General features: G+C 47.7%; 1 protein-coding gene across 2 annotated transcripts in view; it reads left to right on the top strand.

The window, feature by feature from the left end:
* DPH1 (diphthamide biosynthesis 1) overlaps positions 1-14,470 on the top strand; it is a 552,655-nt gene that overhangs the window by 82,462 nt on the left and 455,723 nt on the right. The window lies entirely within an intron of this gene.

Consider the following 14,470-nt stretch of genomic DNA (forward strand, 5'->3'; position numbering starts at 1 on the left):
TAGTGGGCATTCTGAGTAACCTTAGGGGTTACTCAGGTGTCCAGTGGTTCGCATGTTGCTGCGTTTTCAGAAGCATTTAATGGATCTGATGAGTCACAGGTGGGTGTCTCATTTCAAAAGATGACACGTACATCATTCACATAGCTACTCTGATCACACCTGCATCCACCACTGAATCAGGTCCTCTGTCCATAGGGTGGGGACCAGAAAGTATGCCCTCGTCTCATTAGAATAAAGCTGGGTACACACTAGGTGATATGTTGTCTGATCCGGCGGATAGTTTGCCGGATCGTCCTGTCAGGCATGCTGCACGTCTGTGTGCCGACCCAGCAACAACGGGATGCAGGAGAATGGGGCCATGAACCATATATTATGCAATATATCATATGAGCCACGTCGCACACACTCAGCATTGTTGTATCGACCTTGCCATTGGCTGGGTACACACATTGTTAAATATGTAGCCAGTATAAGAGATTCTGAATTCACTACACCGAGAGACCAGAGTCATGTATTGGGCTATGCCAGTGGTTCTCAAACTGTGTGCCGTGGCACCTCAGGGCACTTGCAGGGGTGCCTTGGACTGGTAGTCCAGGACAAATTCAAATTATTTATGGTCAATGTAATAGGCAAAACCAGTGCTGGTGGCTGCCAATCATAAAATATGTGAACAAACAGAAGCAAATCTTGTCCCTCACCACACAATTGAACCTAAGGATGACCTATAAACACAGTTTACCTAATTGAATATTTCTTTGTAAATTACTCCTCAAGAAAGTTTTAGCCTAGGGGTGCCGTGAAAGAAATTCTGATACTCTAGGTCGCCGTGATACAGAAAAGTTTGGAAATCACTGGGTTGTGCTATTCTGCACATTGAGACCTATGGACCAAGTTTGATTATTTTAAGTGAACATGATTTTAGTACACATGGGACTTTGTCCATAAACAAACTATTGCATTAGATTAAGCATAAGCGTGTGTGGTTATTCCAACTCACACTCAAGTATTAGACTGTCTCTATGCTTGTAAGCAAAATCACCGGTGACTCTCAAGATCTAGTGGTTTTCCCTACACTTCATGCCCTAATTACTAGTTCATCTAGAGGAGCTGATAAGTTAGTTGAACATGTACTTGTGCAATAAGTTTCCAGATATGCAGTGGGCCATAGCTGAGGTGGTTGTCATGGTGATTGTTGCCTATTTATACTCCTTTTCTGCAGCGGGGTACACTGGTATTCCACAGGGAATAACATCGGGGTGTCGAGTTGGATCTTGATCCGAGGCACCAACAGGCTAAAGCTTTGACTGTTCCAAGGATGCACTGCACCACCTCCTCTATATCCCCACTTCCAGGCACTGGAGCTCAGTTTGTAAGTTGGTGCCTGCAGTACAGGCAGCTAACAGGTGGGACTGCGCTAGGCAGCCCTGAAAAGAGCTTTTTTAGAAGACTTCAAGGGCCGCAGCACTTTCTATGGCATTCTGACATGCTGTGCTGCAGTTCCATCACCTTCCTCAGTGTCGCTTCATACTCCCGCTGCCTGGTTCCCGGGTACTTGCAGCGGGGACGCACCGGTTTTAAGGCACACTGCTGGTGCTGCTCTCCTGGATCGCGTGGCTGCATGACAGGGAGGAGGTAAGAAGGTCCCCCAGGTGGGATCCGCCGGAAAATCGTGATCTGGTCACTGTCCCAGGAGACGGACCGCGCCGCTGGTGTGGACACTGTGGCCGTACAGGGACCCCACTATATCCACAAGGGCAGGGAGCACAGGTCGGATTTACTAAACTCCATTTGTAATAGGCTCCGCAGTACCCTGTGGTGAAGTCCAGCAGAGGGGATAAGGCTTTGACCTGTAGCCCCTCCCCCAGCTCCGGGCGCCAGCTACTGCTGGTGTTTCCGCCCTGGAGCTGCATTTCTCCCCCCCCCCCCCCCCCCCCCTCACTCCCTGCTGATGAGATTTTGGCGCCATCTTCACAACTAGCTGGGCTGATCTCCGGGAATGCTGGGCACTGTCTCCTCTGTAAAACCGCCTACCTTGTCAGCGCTGTGTTTTTACAGACACTTAAGTATTCTAAATGTCATTTAGACAGTGTTAGTTAAGAACAAGTGTACTGCTATATGAATATTTAGTACAAGTATTCTGTGATATACATACAGTGTTTACTGTGCATTGTTATATCTATATACATACAAATCTATTTGTAGATTTACTAGTCCAGTGCAGTTTTATTGTATTATATGTGATCATTTCTGCATTGTACCTGTGACTGAGTGTGCCTATAGCTGCTGTGTTGTTTCTATTCTGTGTATCACACGTTTTGCTATCACTATATTCTGTACCCTGGGGTGCTCAGTGCGTCAGGGTCTCGTATCACATATAGTGTGCCGCAGGATATACTGTTTGGTATTTGTCACTGTGCGTTTCAGTCACCTCACACTGCTTAAATCCTCTGTGCTCTGCATTTGCTGTCACATAACACAGGTTTTTTTTCAAGTTTTTCAGGTATTTGGTTATATTGTAGCCATAGGGCGTAACAGTACATTCCCAATAATGTCTGCTACACAGGGCGGGAAATCCGCAGACGCTCCTGCATCATGCAGTGCTGGCGCCACGGATTTGACTGAGGAAAAGGTTTCAGCCAAGGGTTCAGGTACTGGGTGCCCTGCACCTTCCTGCCAGTCTGCAGCACCTGTGGTAAATCAAGACCCACCTTGGGCTGCATTTTCAAATATGCTGACTACGCTTGTAACACGACTTACGCACCCTGTGGGACCTCCTGTGCCATTACAGCCACATATTGTCCCTATAGTTAACCCGCCTTGAGTGGATACTCTGTCTACCCAGTTACAACAATTAAATCAGTCTTTGGTTAGACAAAAACCTACCCCTCGCCCTGCTGGGGTCAAGGGGTCATCTAAGCGGGCCATTTCTTCCTCACAATCCACTAATATTTCGGATGATTCTTCCGATGAGGATGGGTATTATACTGATCCGTCAGACACTGATACAGTTGTTTCTCATGAGGAATCTACAACTCAAGTTGATGTTCCTGACCTAGTGGAGGCTATCAAGCTGATTCTCCAAATTGATGATGACATTGATCCCCCCGCTACGTATAAGAAACCGGATAAGTTCAAACGTCAGAAGGTTACTAAAGTAGTTTTACCACATTCTGACCTTTTAATTGACATACGTCAGGAATCCTGGTCATCTCCAGGAAAGAAGTTTTCCCTGTCTAAAAAGATGCTAGCTAGTTATCCCATACCTGTGGAGTTGAATAATAAGTGGGAAACTCCACCGCCGGTGGACTCTCTCATGTCGCCTGTCTTGTGGTGTCATCTACTCTGCCTGTCACCACTGTCACCTCACTGAAGGAACCGACGGATAAGCGTGTGAAGGGATGCCTGAAGTCTATTTACACTCTTACTGGTGTTGTACATAGACCCACTATGGCTGCCTCTTGGGCGGCAAAAGGAATTGAAGCATGGGTTCAGGCAATTGAAGAGAGCTGCCTCAGGATTTTTCTGACACTGCCAGACAATATGTCGTATATTACCATAGCCTCTCACTATATTCAAGAGGCGGCCTCTGATGCAGGGGTCATGGCGGCCAAGGCTTCTACTACGTCTATCCTGGCTCGCCGGATTCTGTGGTTAAGATCCTGGAAAGTGGACTTAGACTCTAAAAAGACCTTGGAGGTGCTTCCTTTCAAGGAAGACATACTATTTGGGGAGGATCTAAACAAGATTGTGACTGACTTGGTGACGGCCAAAACTGCGTTTCTCCCAAATACTAATCCTTCTTTTCCGAAGGTTAACAGTACAACTTTTCGTTCCTTTCGACCTCCAGGTAAAGCAAAAGGTCAGGTGTACCCGAGACAGGCTCGTGCTTCCAAAACCACTAAGCCCAAATCTAAAAATCCTTGGCTGCCCGCTCGCCTGTTTCCAAACAAGACAAGCCTGCTGCGTGATAGTGCGAGCCTCCCCCTTGGAGACCCCAGGGTGGAAGGCCGACTTCTGCAGTTCGCCCAGGCCTGGTTAAATACCACTTCAGACGCCTGAGTGCAGGAAGTTGTCTCTCACCGGTACGCAATCTTACAAGCGACGTCTTCCTCGCCTGTTCTGTTCAACGGTTATCCCGTCAGATCCGTTGAAAGCGCAAGCTCTACACCTGGTTGTACAATCCCTCCTGGAAACAGGCGTGGTGGTGCCGGTACCTCTGTCCCAGAGAAGCAGGGGTTACTATTCAACCCTGTTTCTTGTTCCGAAACCAAATGGGTCTTTTTGGCCTATCCTCAACCTCAAATCATTGAACAAGTTTGTGAGATTGTCCAAATTCCATTTGGAAACCCTGCACTCTATTGTGCTGGCCATGGAACCAGAGGACTATATGGTATCCCTGGACATACAGGATGCTTACCTGCACATACCTATTGCCATTTTGCCTCAGCAATATCTGCAGTTTGCTATTGGCAACCTTTATTTTCAATTCCAAGCTCTACTGTATGGTCTGGCCACGGCCCCTCAGATTTTCTCCAAGGTCATAACCGTGATGACGTCTTTACTCCGTTGTCAGGGAATCGGGATCCTGCCGTATCTGGTCGACTTGCTGATTCTGGCATACTCCCAAGAAGTCCTCCTCAGTCAGCTGGAGATGTTGAGCCACCAGAGGACTTGTAGGAATTGGACCATCAATTTGAAGAAGTCCTCGCTGGTCCCTGCTCAGAGCATGGTGCACCTGGGGGCGCTGCTAGAAACACACAGAGCTGTCTCCGGAGAAGGTCCTGAAGCTTCAGGACAAGATCAGATACTTCCTCTGTCTCGGTACACTTGGCGATGCAAGTACTAGACCTCATGGTGTCGGCTTTCGAGATGGTAGAGTACGCTCAATCTCATTCCCGTCCTCTGCAGAAGTTAATCCTTTCCAAGTGGGACGTCCTGCCTCATCGGATCAGGTCTCAAATGATCTTCTTGACTCCGGAGGTCCGTTTGTCACTGAGCTGGTGGCTACAGGACCAACAATTGGGCAGGGGCAGTCCCTTCTGGATCTCCAACTGGCTCCTCTTGACAATAAACGCCAGTTGGAGCAACACTCTTTCCAGGGTCGGTGGACCATAGAGGTATCTCTCTTACCAATGCACATTCTGGAATTGCGGGCAGTGTTCAATGCATTGACACTGGCCCTGCCTCTGGTACAGAACAGGCCTGTTCAAGTACAATCAGACAACGTCACCACGGTGGCGTACATAAATCAGCAGGGCGGCACTCAATGCCGCATGGCAATGATTGTCAAAAATCCTCCAATGGGTGGAATGCCATCTACCAGCCATATCGGCAGTGTTCATTCCGTGAGTCCTTAATTGGAAAGCGGACTTCCTCAGTCGTCAGGACGTGCATGCCGGAGAGTGGAGTCTTCATCCAGAAGTCTTGCAACTCCTAGTGGCCAAGTTGGTCCAACCAGGTGTAGACCTGATTGCGTCTCGACATAATCACAAGGTTCCGGTCTTCGGAGCAAGGACAAGAGATCCTCAAGCAGGGTTCGTGGACGCACTAGCGATTCCATGGAACTTTCGGCTGTCATGTGTGTTCCCTTCGGTGTCACTCCTCCTGCCCACGGTAATACGGAAGTTCAAGCAAGAAGGAGGAATACTACTTACTAGTCGCTCCTGCATGGCTCAGACGGCATTGGTTGTCATACCTGCAGGGTCTATCGATAGAGCGTCCTCTTCTATTTCCTCAACGCCCAGACCTCCTCGTTCAGGGCTCTTGTGTCTATCAGGACCTGGCCAAATTGGCTTTGACAGCGTGGCTCTTGACGCTTCACTCCTGAGAGCAAAAAGGATTCTCTGAGCCGGTCATTCAAACTATGTTGAAAGCCCGTAAGCCAGTCACGGCATGGATTTATTACACCTGGTGTGCTGCTAAGAATTATGATGCATATACTTTCAGAACTTCCAGGCTTCTGGCTTTTCTACAACAAGGCCTCCCTCAATATATCAGCTTGTCGGGATGGTTTCAGAGGAAAAATTGCGTCTCTTCCTGACATTCACACTTTCACTCAGGCTGTTATACTGATTCAACCTCCCTATGTCCCTCCTGTGGCTCCATGGGATCTGTCTGTTCTGAATGCCCTGCAAGAGTCCCCATTTAAACCTCTTGAGTCTGTGGGCCTTAAATGCCTTACGCTTAAGGTCGTTTTTCTGTTGGCTATTGCCTCTGCTAGGAGGGTGTCGGACTCGCCCAGGTAATTTACCATAAGGTGGTATCATCTTTTCACCTTAACCAGGAAATTGTGGTTCCGTTTTTAATCTCTTCTGGTTTGTCCTCCAAAGAAAGATCTTTGGATGTGGTACAGGCTCTCCGTATTTATGTGGAAAGGACTGCCTCTATCACAAGGTCAGATTCCCTTTTTGTACTTTTTGGTTTTCACAAACGTGGCTGGCCTGCAAATAAGCAGACCTTGGTCAGATGGATTAGAATGGTGATTGCACAATCCTATGCGCAGCCTTGCGGGCTCCCAGCTCCTGCTGCTATCAAAGCCCATTCTACTCTGTCAGTTGGACCTTCTTGGGTTGTTTACTGTGGTGCATCCGCAGAACAATTGTGCAAGGCGGCTACGTGGTCCTCAATGAACACGTTCATCAGGTTCTATTCCTTTGATACTTCCGCCTCCCAGGATGCTTCCTTTGTACGCCGGGTTCTTGTGCCCGCTACAGTGCGTCCCCTCCCATGAGGAACTGCTTTAGGACATCCCCGATGTTATTCTCTGTGTAATACCAGTGTACCCCGCTGCAGAAAAGGAGATTTATGGTAGACTTACCTTTGTTAAATCTCTTTCTGCGAGGTACATTGGATTCCACGGGGCGCCCACTCTGACGCACTTAGCTTCTTTGGGTTTATATGGCATTAGCCGCTAGCCCTTCTCCTGTCGTGAGAATGTGGGTCTATGTGACTAACCTCTACCGTCTCTCTTACCTGCTACTGCATTGGACTGGTTAACAAAACTGAGCTCCAGTGCCTGCAGTCGGGGCTATAGAGGAGGTGGTGCAGTGCATCCTGGGAACAGTCAAAGCTTTAGCCTGTTTATGCCTCGGATCAAGATCCAATTCTACACCCCGATGTTATTCCCTGTGGAATCCAGTGTACCTCGCAGAAAGAGATTTAACTATGGTAAGTCTACTATAAATCAACTTTTTCCACTGTCGCAATAACCTGGGTTATTGCTTGGTCAGCCCAGGTCGTGGCTCTGTGTAAAAGGGTCCTTGAAAAGTAACCTGGGAATCTGACACTGAAAGCTACCAGGGTAAGGGTGCAGTGTAAACGGCTTACCCAGGTTATGTTTAAAAGTTGCTGATTAGCTGTGTAAGCAGAGATCCGCCTCAAGGGATTGTCTGAGTGACATGCAGGGCAGACACTGGTTCAGTGTAGAACGGGTTAACCCAGTAAAAAAACTGGGTCTGAGCCAGGTTGGAACAGTGTCTTGAAATCCGGGTCGGAGCTGGGTTTTTGGTGGAAAAGTGGTATTGGAGAAGGAGATCGGCATCTCATTGGGAACTATCCACTGAGTACTCCACGAAAAGCATGGCCTGAGCAAGGTTTCTGTATGCTGGGTGTCCCACCAATCAGCTGACTCAAGAGCAGAAGGCTTGGGTGACTTCATACTGCAACATGATGAATCCTGGATCTATAGTTTCGACCCCAAGACCAAACAACAGTGGACCTCGGTTGGAGATGCACTGCCACAGAAGTTCCAGTGTGAACGCAGCATGGCCAAGCAGATGGTGGCTGTTTTTGTTGCCAAGACTGGTCATGTAGCTACCGTACCACTCATGCAGCAGCGCACCAAAACTGGGGACTGGTACTCCAACCAATGTCTGCTGCAAGTGCTGAAAGCTATTTCCAGGTGCTGTACAGGAACTCGCACTCATGGGGGTAAATTTACTAAGATGGGAGTTCTATTTAAGATGGGATGTTGCCCACAGCAACCAATCAGATTCTAGGTATTATCTTCTGGGAGTTGCTAGATAAATGAGAAGTAGAATCTGATTGGATTGCTATGGGCAACATCCCATCTTAAATAGAACTCCCATCTTAGTAAATTTACCCCATGGTGTCCTTCTCCAACACGACAATGCGCCTGCCCAGAAGAGGTGGATTTTCTGGGCCATGAGCACATCCAGGAGCTTGGTCATCCGCTATACAGTCCAGACCTGGCCCCCTGTGACTTCTTGTTCCCTCATAACAAGCACAAGATGCGTGGGATTCGTTTTGAGTCACCGGAATCTGCGGTGTAGACCATCATCCAGCAAGTAGAATACATACTTGCTTTAGACTGGTCCAGCTGGTTCACCAAGTGGTTTGAGCGCTTGCAACTTTGCATAGACTCTGGTGATTCCCTTGAAAAAATGTAATGTTGGCTTTGTTTGTAAATATAATACTTTTGTGCAACCAGAAACCAGAAACTTACTGCACACCCCTCATACTTTATAAAATATAACATCCTGGGTGACTACTGTGTAGCATAATTTGTAGTTTTTATTCACATCATGTCAGAGGGGAAGAGAAAGTGATGTATCCTTCCTCCCTGAGAAGGAGGTTGTAGGGCGTGCGCAGCATAAGCATAAACAGGAGAAGAGAGCAGAAGACCAATTTATTACATAAATTCTGAATCTGCATTTTTGGTTCATGAAGGAGCTTATTTTCTGCAGAATGTACTGTTAAGCCTAGTAATACGTGTCTATCATATCAGAGTTCTGAACACTGCTGCTCTCTGTTGCTCTAACTACTGCTGAACATTTATTATCTATGTGATGTCTGACTGAATATGTTATTTGAGTCCAGATTCTTTGAGTGTAATTACTTCTGGGTATAGATCTTATATTTCTCTATACATTATGGGTATACATTTTTGTGTAGCGTACATTATCATGTTAGTATTATTAAATGTACTGATTTACTTAGGTTTTTATCTTGTCGCTGCTGGGAGACACTGAAGCATGGGGTTGCAATGGGTACCACAGCAGTTGGCACTTAAACTAAACTGTAACTTTAAGAAGACTCTCGCGTTTGATGGTCTTCTTGCAGGGGGGTTTAAAGTCTGGTTTAATGTTTCATTCTTTCAGAATGCACATTTTGTCCATGTCCCTTTCTTGCTAGTGATGTCTGGCCCTTCTTTCATGGGTTTGAAACCTTTTACTGGGTGTGTTTACGTGTTCAACCACCATTTCGTCTGCCGGTAACCGTGGGATCTTACCCTGGTTCTCTTGTCTCTTCAACTGGTTCCATCTGAGTCTTTGAATTCAGCGGACCTTTAGTTTGTTACTTGGAAGCTGGTCTTCCTTATGGCCATTGCCTCGGTTTCCGAGTTGCAGACCGCCTTTTCTCATATTCCACTACTATAATGCAGTACTTGGTACGGTTCCGCTGTTCCAGCTGAATGTTGTTTTGAATTTCCACTTAAACTGGGATGTTGTCTTTGATTTTCCATCATCTGCGACTGACCGAGACTGGGATGATTTGGCTATGTTTGCGTTTGTCCAGGCTTTGCTGCTTCTCTTAGACAAAGCTTCTTCCGTCTGCCGCACCATTTTTCTGCATGTTCTTTACAAAGCACAGAAAGTGATGGGCCAGCTATGAAATGGACCATGGCGCATTTGATCCACTCTGCCATCATTTGGGCCTGTTCTAGTTCAGGGCATCTAGCACCTGACCAGGGGTTGGCGCATTTCACTAGGGTGGTGACTATTACCTGGGTGGCCCGACATGGGGCATCGGCGGAGCACATCCGCTGTGCAGCTACTTGGTCCCACATTTGCTCATTTTTAGGTTCTGCCACTGGGGACACCCACTTGGTCGTACAGTTCTCTGGTCTAGCAGCGTGAGCGCTTCCTCCCCTGAGAGCTGCTTTTAAACATCCCTTGGTCCAGTGTTCCCCTAGCAGCAACGAAAGAGAAAAGGGGATTTTCAACAGGGAAACATCGGGGTGTAGAGTGGATCTTGATCCAGAGGCACCAACAGGCTAAAGCTTTAGGCGACATTTGCGATGGAGCCGCTATAGATAAGAGCGGCTCCATCTGTATGTCATGGTGACACTTCAGCTCTGCAGCTCCATCACCTCGCATACTCCCGCGGCCTGTTTCCGGGTACTTGTGGTGGAGACGCTTAGGCTTTAGGCACACGGTCTGTCGTTCTCCTGGTTCCGCATGGCTGCTACGAGGAGGAGGTAAGAGGGTCCCCCAGGCAGGAACTGCCATTAAATCGCGTTCCGTCCGTGACCTAGGTAGACGGGTCGCAACGCTGATGTTGACACTGTCACCAAGCAGGGACACCACTAGACCATCAGGTTAATAGAGCACAGGTCGGGTGTACGAACGCCGAATTTTATAAGTCCCGCTTGTACCTGGGGTGGAAGTCCAGCATAGGGGAGCCGGCGCTTAACCTGTACCCTCTCCCTGGTCCAGGGTGCTATCTACTGCAGCTGCCTCACACTCTCCCTCACTCACTGATTGAGACGCTGGGCGCCATCTTATAAGCATAGTTGCAGGTTGTCTCTGGGACTGCAGGGCAAAGTCTCCCTTGTAAAGCCGCCTGTATACAGCGCTGTGACTTTACGAACACCTAAGTTTTCTACATGTCTTTTTACAGACATTGTTAGTTAAGAACAAGTGTACCTGTTACAGACTATATTGTACAAGTATTCTGATATATACCTCAGGTCTATACAAACGGCACTCACAGGGTTTCAATTAGACAAAACTGCTGGTCCATTTATTGTAACGTTGCGAAGCTCTTGCTCCTTCTTCCAGACAACACCAAGCCAAGGCTTGGTGTTGTCTGGAAGAAGGAGCTAGAGCTCTGAAACGTTACAATAAATGGACCAGCAGCTTTGTCTAATTGAAACCCTGTGAGTGCCGTTTGTACCGATTTTGGAACACACACACACACACACACACACACACACACACACACACACACACACACACACACACACACACACACACACACACACACACTAGTCCAGTGTAGTTTTATTGTCATAATAATTATCTGCATTGCCTGTGACTGTGTGTAGTAGAGGGAAAGGGGGATATCTTCTGTACCAGTCAATAATAGATTGGCATTTCATCGATTATATACTGTAAGTTCCAAGTTCCCCATTTTACCTATGTATTGTATTAGAGTTTACAATCACACATTGGGGGTGCTGCCATAGACAATAAGATAGACAATGACACAGTACAAAAAATACAACAATAAAAGATATCATATCAATTAGATAATTCATACGATATCGTTTCCACATGTTTCACATCACTTTTAAATTGAACACTATTAAAAGTTACTTTTTAATATTACTCATTTTTCTCTATAGTGCGCCAACCAAGAGACAATCCTCTTTGTTCTGTGTTACTGTGACTGTGTGTGCCTGTATCTGCTGTGTGGTTTCACTTTATTATATTCTGTACCCTAAGGGACTAGGTGCGTCAGGGTCATATATGTAGTGCATCACAGTATTTACCCATTATGTGTATTCTACTATGTACTCAGTCACATAATACCGGATTTAGTTGCTGGTGTTGTGTACTGTGTCTACAGTCACATACTAGCGGATTTATTCGCAGGTATTGTACTCTATCTGGCTTTATCGTACTAAGTCGCTCTGTTGTTGCATTTGTGTACAATGTCTAACAAGAAGGGCAGCAAGTCTGTGGATGTTCCTGCATCATGGATGCGCCAAAGATTTACCAGAGGGGGAAGCTGTGTATGATGGTCTGTGTACAATGTGTCATATATCTCCCAGTCAGTCCGCAGCTCATGTAACCAATCAGGGGCCACCCTGGGCTGCATTCACAAACCTACTGGGTACTCTGGTGGACCGCCTTATGTCCCCTATGGGACCACCTGTGCCATTACAGCCACAAATTGTCCCTATGATTAATCCGCCTTGGACGGAAAACTTGTCTAACCAGTTGCAGCAATTAAAGCATTCCTTGGTGAGGCAAAAATCTACTTCCGGTCACACTCGTGTCTCTGGGTCATCTAAGCGGGCTGCTTCCTCCTCACAATCCACTAATCTCTCAGGTGTTTCATCTGGAGAGGAGGGGGAGCATACTGTCCTGTCAGACACTGAATCAGGTGTTTCTGACGAGGATTCTCCATTGCAAATTGATGTCCCTGCCCTTGTGTTTGCTATTAAGCAAATCCTACAAATCACTGATGATGAGGATTCCACTACTGTGGCTAAGAAAACTAATACCGTATATACTCGAGTATAAGTCGACCCGAATATAAGCCGAGATACCTAATTTTACCACAAAAAAATGGGAAAAATGACTGACTCGAGTATAAGCCTAGGGTGGGAAATGTACGGTGCCAGGGGTGTTCATGCTCAGGGTGTCATGCTCGTTGCCAGGGGTTTCATGCGGTAGGTGTTATGCTTGTTGCCAGGGGGTAATGCTTGTTGCTAGGGTTGTGCCCCCAGTGCCACATATACCCCCAGTAACAGATATCCCCCCACAGTGCCAGATAAAAACATGCTGCCGTTGCTTTGCCCCCAGTAGTTATGCCCCTTCTTTGCCCCCAGTAGTTGTGCCCCTCTTTCTTTGCCCCCAGTAGTTGTGCCCCCTTTCATTGCCCCCAGTAGTTGTGCCCCCTTTCATTGCCCCCAGTAGTTGTGCCTCCTTCTTTCTTTGCCCCCTGTTGCAGTGCCCCTTTCTTTCTTTGCCCCCTGTTGCAGTGCCCCCTTCTTTCTTTGCCCCCTGTTGCAGTGCCCCCTTCTTTCTTTGCCCCCTGTTGCAGTGCCCCCTTCTTTCTTTGCCCCCTGTTGCAATGCCCCCGTCGCCGCTTACAAACACACAAACACACACAAAAACAATACTTACCACTGCCCCGCTCCTGCTTCCCGACCGCTTCTTCTGCTGCTGCGCTGCTCCGCTCCGTCCGTCCGCTCGCTCCATCCGGCCGCACGCTCCGTCCGGCCGCCGCTCTGTGCGGCCGCCCGCTCCCCGGCACCCGATCATCTCTATGGGAGAGACGTCATGACGTCTCTCCCATAGCAACGCGCACAGACACTAGAGGTCAATAATGACCTCTAGTGTCTGTCCTGGAGCCGGCTGCAGCGGACGCCCACACAGCCCACGGCGTCTGCTGCAGCCATTGACTCGAGTATAAGCCGAGGGGGGCTTTTTCAGCACAGAAAAATGTGCTGAAAAAGTCGGCTTATACTCGAGTATATACGGTATGTTTAAATGGCAGAAGGTGGTTAAAAATCTATTACCCCATTCTGACCATTTGGTGGACATCAGGCAGGAGCCCTGTTCTAATCAGGGAAGAAATTTCCTCTGTCTAAACGGGCCTTGGCTCGCTATCCTCTCCCTGCAGAGTTATGTAACAAGTGGGAAAATTCACCGCCGATGGATTCACATGTCACCCGCGTAGTGGTGTCATCCACTCTGCCTGTCACATTACTGAAGGAACCGACAGATAAGCGTGTGGAGGGATGCCTGAAGTCTGTTTACTCCCTTACAGGTGCTGTACATAGACCCACTATTGTGGCCTCTTGGGCTGCAAAAGGAATTGAAGCATGGGTTCAGGCATTAGAGGAAGAGCTGCCCGACAATTCCTGTCTCATATTATCACCGCCACCTATTACATTCAGGAGTTTTGACAAACGTGGCTGGCCTGCGAATAAGCAAACCTTGGCCAGATGGATTAAAATGGTGATTGCACAAGTTTATGCACAGAGTGGTCTCCCAGCTCCTGCTGCTTTTAATGCCCATTCTACTTGGTCTGTTGGACCTTCTTGTGCAGCTTACCGTGGCGCGTCCACAGAACAATTGTGCAAGACGGCATTGTGGTCCTCTGTGAACACGTTTATTAGGTTCTATGCCTTTGATACTTCCGCCTCCCCAGGATGCTTCCTATGGACACCGGGTTCTCATACCCGCTAAAGCGCGTCTCCTCCCTTGAGGAACTGCTTTATTACATACCCAATGTTTTCCTGTTGAAACTAATGTAACCTACTGCAAAAAAAGAGCGTTATGGTAGACTTAACATTGTTATCGCTTTCTGCGAGGTACATTAGGTTCCACAGGGCGCCCATCCTGACGCACCTAGCTTCTTTGGGTTTGTATGGCATTAGCCCCTAGTCCCTTCTCCTGTCGTGAGAATGTGGTTCTATGTGACTAACATCTACCTTCTCTCTTAACTGCTCCTGCATTGGACTGGTTAACGAAGCTGAGCTCACATTGCCTGGAGCCAGGGTTATAGAGGAGGCTGCAGTGCATCCTGGGACAGCCTAAAGCTTTAGCCTGTTGGTGCTTTTGGATCAAGATCCACTCTACACCCTGATGTTTCCCTGTGGAACCCAATGTATCTCGCAGAAGACTGTTAACAATGGTAAGATTACCATAACTCTCCTTTTAGTTACCTGTTGAATCCTTTTCTCTGAGTCATGCTGGGGTACACTGTGTTC

The sequence above is a fragment of the Pseudophryne corroboree genome, chromosome 2 (genome assembly GCF_028390025.1).
Source record: "Pseudophryne corroboree isolate aPseCor3 chromosome 2, aPseCor3.hap2, whole genome shotgun sequence".
NCBI classification, from domain to species: domain Eukaryota; kingdom Metazoa; phylum Chordata; class Amphibia; order Anura; family Myobatrachidae; genus Pseudophryne; species Pseudophryne corroboree.